We start from the raw sequence: 5,337 nt of genomic DNA, 5'->3' as shown, positions 1-5,337 counted from the left end.
TCATTCATTAATTAAAACAAGTAGCATCACATCTCGTTAATTGAGCAGCTAAGTTATTTGGAGACACTGATCAGATGTGGAAAATTTTTATAGATACATTTTTAAATATTCCTTATGGAAAGAAATGGGTAGCTGCAAGTAATAAACCTGGTTGGCTCACAAAGAGTTTAAGAGATAAAATTAAAGAAAAGCATCATCAATTTAAGAAATTTAAATTGACTGGTATGACAGGAGACATAGAATATTATAGAAGATAAAGAAAGTTGGTGAAACAAGAAATTAGGACATCAAAAAGGATGTATGAGAAAAAAGTTGTCTGAAGATATAAAAATTAACAGTAAGGATTTCTTTAAATGCATTAAGGGTAAACAAAATGTTAGGCTTGGAGTAGGGCCTCTGAGAGATGATAAAGGAAGGCTAATATCTGACGATTATCAGATGGCTGAATTATTAAATTCTGCTTTTCTTCAATTTTTCTAATGAAGCTTTAAGCTCATCTTGAACAGTTGGTAGATGATCACATAACTTCTGAGTTTATTAAGAAAAAATTAGAAAGTTTAAAGAATGATAAGACTACTGGGGCAGAAACAATTTTCTCAAGGGTTTTGAAGGAGGTTAAGGATTGAATATGTGAACCACTTGCTACAAGTAGTACAGAAACCTTGTTCTCCACATAACCTGTAAGGTTATGATAGGACAGTGTACAATGGTAGGGAGAGTGCTAAGCTTACTTTAAGTTCAAAGGTCATACACTGCTGTTAGTCATTGTTTTAATTAATGAATAAAGTTAATTAAGTAGTAGATCTTCCTCTGATCTTAACTTATTCCTATAAAGTTAATCAAGTAGTAGGTCTTCCTCTGAACCCTTTCCAATAAGTCAGTATTATTTCTTAAACACTAAAACTGTCCATAGCATTCCAAGTGAGACTTCACAAGTGATTTGTGTAGGAAGATAACTTCTCATCAATACATCTATAGTGTAAATACACCATAGAATTATATTAGCTTTACTGGTAGCAACAGAGCACTGTGTCAATGATTTGAGTGACTTATCAACTACTATACCGACATCCTTTTATACATCTATAGTGTAAATACACCATAGAATTATATTAGCTTTACTAGTAGCAACAGAGCACTGTGTCAATGATTTGAGTGACTTATCAACTACTATACCAAGATCCTTTTATTCAGTCGTGGTTCCCCAATCAATAATATTTATGTAAATAAACAACAACTTGTGGTTAGACTTATCTACTGTTATTCATAATTAACCTATTCAGATTATTTGTCTATTATGTCGCTACAAGTCATTAATTGTTTATTGTTACTAGTGAGTAATTATTACACATTTATATAAATCAACACCTGTAACTGTTTAACAAAAGTATTAACACTGATTTTTCATATTTAAATTTCTTACCTTTAACAAACCAAACAGTCAGAGTTCGACGGCTGCCAGTATTCCCGTTATATCATCTAGATCCATTCTGGTCTTTTCTCCAGTTCCTTTGGTATTCTATAAAAGTCAACACAAGAAAACATCACTTGTCTGTTTGTGCACCAGAAGACACAACAAGATTTAATCATGGTTACATGTTTGTAAACATACACAAATTGTCACATGGGCAATCAATACACCAGAAAGCAACTGTTGTTAGATCGTACACCAATCAGAAAATGTACCTATAGTGTCTTCTAATACTGTCAGTACACAAGTATAATAACACTTAACAAACATTATAATATCTATTACAACTCTTTAATTACACAACGCTTGTTTTATAAACTTGTTTGTGCTGTAGTTTTGTTCTGTTAAACAACTGGTGTGTTCCAATGTAACAACAGTTCTGATTAGCTACACAATCAACATCTGAATCTATTAAATGTACAAGTTGTTTTACAATATACACTTTTTGTTTTACTTTCTGTGACATAAATCTGATTATATTTTATATCAGACATTTATCAAAAAAAGCCGTTATCACATACAGAATTGTTTTTAAATTATGATTTTCAGTCCACATCAGTGTCATACCGGTTGTTTTGTACAAAGAATTATAAAACGAACCTTGTAACCAGAAACCAATTTTGTGCAAAGAATACTGAAGTGGAACTTTCAGCCAGAAATTATCTTACCAGTAGAGCTGGCCAATTAACTTGATTTAACAAAATTACAATTAATGTCATGAAAATAATCAAACTTAGTGTTTCCATTTTTAACTGTTGTTCCATCAAATTCAAATATTATTTGTTATTATTTTCTATTAATTCAAGGTTGTTCGACATGACAATAATCAACAAATCAAAATCACCGTTTCAAATTGTTACTATTTTTCATCATTCCAACTACATAAGCCTCAAATCATGATAACTGAGTAATCATTTAATGAACCTGAAACTCAATCAATTAGCAACATACATATGGAGATCACAAGTAATTATATTTTGGTTACAAGTTTAAAAAAAAAACAAGAGTTATCTGTTATTCCTATGTTAAGATCAGAGGAAGACCTTTTTATAGGAATAAGTTAAGATCAGAGGAAGACTTACTACCTGGTTAATTTTTTATTCCTATCTTCCTCTGATCTTAACCCAGGTAGTAGGTTTAATCAGGTAGTAGGTCTTCCTCTGATCTTAACTTATTCCTATAAAATTAATTCATAGTAGTAAGTAAGAATTTATCTTATTAAACACCCAGATGATCTTATAAACTTCAATAAGATCACTCCTTACTCTTCTCCTAATAAAATAAATGATCTTAACTTATTCCTATAAAATTAATCAAGTAGTAGATCTTCCTCTGATCTTAACTTATTCTTATAAAGTTAATCAGGTAGTAGGTCTTCCTCTGATCTTAACTTATTCCTATAAAGTTAATCAAGTAGTAGGTCTTCCTCTGATCTTAACTTATTCCTATAAAATTAATCAGGTAGTAGATCTTCCTCTGATCTTAACTTATTCCTATAAAGTTAATCAAGTAGTAGGTCTTCCTCTGATCTTAACTTATTCTTATAAAGTTAATCAAGTAGTAGGTCTTCCTCTGATCTTAACCTAATTCGTTTGTTATATATTCTGATGATAATTGTACAACAAGTCACGAGTTTAAGGTTTGAAAAAAAACAGGCTAGGCTCCAGTAAAGACAGTTAATTTTTTTAAAAAGGTAATTTGGCTTATGGAATGAGCTGTCACTTTTAGAGAGTTTAAGATGAGAATCTACAATTTACTGAAAAATAAAGGTTACGTTTAAAGGGTGGGTGCATAAAGGCAGGCTTGAAGGACCTATTGGTTCTTTGTTGTATGTAAAGTTAGAGAATACAGATTGTTCATCACTTACCAGTGATATCTACTTGTGCAGTGTATAGATATAATTACCCTAGAACAATGAAAATAAGACTGTCTTCTTCACCCTATGCCTGCAATGAAATTTCAAGTGATTTTTTAATTACCAAACTTTAGTTTTTTGTGACTTTCTCGATCAAATTGTATCAACGTTGTTTCATGAAAGTGAATTTAAAAAGTAAAATTATGATTTTGTAAGTTATTGTTAAAGCTGATTATTTTTTGCTATGTGCTTTTTTTTTTAGTTGAAATTCATGAATAACTGAACTCACAGTAAAAAGTTTCTCAAATATAAATTTAACAGGGTACTCACCTTTTTCTACTTTTTAATTATCCTAACTTTAATTCAAAATGTAAAAGTAAATATATGTTCCTCTGTGTAAAAAAAAAGGAACCAATTCGAACATGCTGAAGATGATTTAACTTTTCCCAATCCTTCACAAAATATCAACTCAATGTGAGAACTCAAGTTTTTCTACTTTTTACTCAACTGAGCTGTAATTAAAAATACAAAAGCAAGTACACGTTTTTTGGTTTAGATGAATGAAACAAGTCTGGACATGAAGCTAGAGATGATTTTTCAGGCATCAAGACTTTTGTATGCTTTATTTTTCATTTGTGTATATACCTGGCGAGTGGATCAGATGCTGTATGATGTCCGGGAAGTTGGTTGTCAGTTAGAGAAATGTTGACTGGCACCACTTTATTCCAGTATCTATAAGATGCTGCCTTGTTCAAAGGTTTTGGTAAAAGTAGTTCTGATGAATCAGTTTGTTTGTTTGTTATAGCAGTTCAGATGACATGATTGTAGGGGTGACTTGTTAGCTGTCAAATAGTAGTAGTAGATGTAGCTGTGACCTGACAAAAAACGACCCAGGACAGTTTTACCACAATTAGTACAATAGTGGAAAATCGATAATCCACTTAAAGCAGCCACATAATGATGGTTAAGTATGGATTGTTAATCTCTAATTAAAAAGTTGTACATCTTGTTACAGATATTAAACAAGTACTAACTCTCTGTAAGTATACACACCTATTGTTTAAAAATCCTGTACAGAGTACTGTAGCTGATTTTGTGTTGATATATTAGGATTACCATACCATAGTTACAGGATTTAGTGTGAGGATAGTAAGGTCTTTACTTGTACAACAATTAACAAATATCTAACAACACGAGAGGTATAAACATGTAGTACATTTGGAGTCCTTCTCCAGTATACTGGACTGACTTTGTGAACTTTTCTATAAGATGATCGTACTGTTATGTATCAGACATTTTATTTGGACCTGTGTTAAATTAACATATTTCACTTGTAGAGCAAAATTTTGAGTGTTTTTGATCTACATTTAAAAATTAAAAGGTATGTAAAGTTTTTTTTGTGGTACCTATAACAATATCAAGTCATTTATGTAAGTATATAAGTTTGGTATTGAAATATTTTGGCCAAATATTTATGGTATTGTTTTAGGTAAGAGTCAGAGGTGGAAATAGTGCAGGGCAGATGGGGCAATGCCCTGGGGCCCTGAACTGTTTGTTCCATTGCTGATAAGAGTAGATTATTAATGAGTCCACCATTAATTCCATGGTACTGTAGAGACTACCAGTAGGGTTAAGTGTGGTTTGACTGTAAGAATATATATCATGATGTTTGTACTTAAAGTGGATAAACAGCATTTTACATACGTTAATACGTCATAGTTGACCTGGTTAGGGAAAACAGATTACAACAATGTTAAAAATGAAATGAAACAATACGTATATTAGACTAACAAACTGTAATTTAGAGACATTAAACAATACATATATTAGACTAACAATGTAATTTAGAGACATTAAACAATACATATATTAGACTAATAAAGTGTAATTTACAGACATATTAAACAATACATATATTAGACTAACAGTGTAATTTAGAGACATTAAACAATACATATATTAGACTAACAAAGTGTAATTTAGAGACATTAAACAATACATATATTAGACT

The 5,337-nt window shown here is 30.8% G+C and overlaps 1 long non-coding RNA gene across 1 annotated transcript in view; it reads right to left on the bottom strand.

Annotated features, from left to right (window-relative positions):
- Positions 1–1,421: 1,421 nt before the first annotated feature.
- The window catches only part of LOC111083080, a 6,804-nt gene continuing 2,888 nt past the window's right edge, over positions 1,422–5,337 (bottom strand). Inside the window, exon 3 of the long non-coding RNA XR_002608785.1 lies at positions 1,422–1,519. This is a non-coding gene — a long non-coding RNA (uncharacterized LOC111083080). The remainder of the gene's footprint in view (positions 1,520–5,337) is intronic.

The sequence above is a fragment of the Limulus polyphemus genome, unplaced genomic scaffold, assembly GCF_000517525.1.
Source record: "Limulus polyphemus unplaced genomic scaffold, Limulus_polyphemus-2.1.2 Scaffold8125, whole genome shotgun sequence".
Classification (NCBI taxonomy): domain Eukaryota; kingdom Metazoa; phylum Arthropoda; class Merostomata; order Xiphosura; family Limulidae; genus Limulus; species Limulus polyphemus.
Note: the sequence above shows the minus strand (reverse complement) of the source record. Positions and strands in the feature narration are given on the sequence as shown.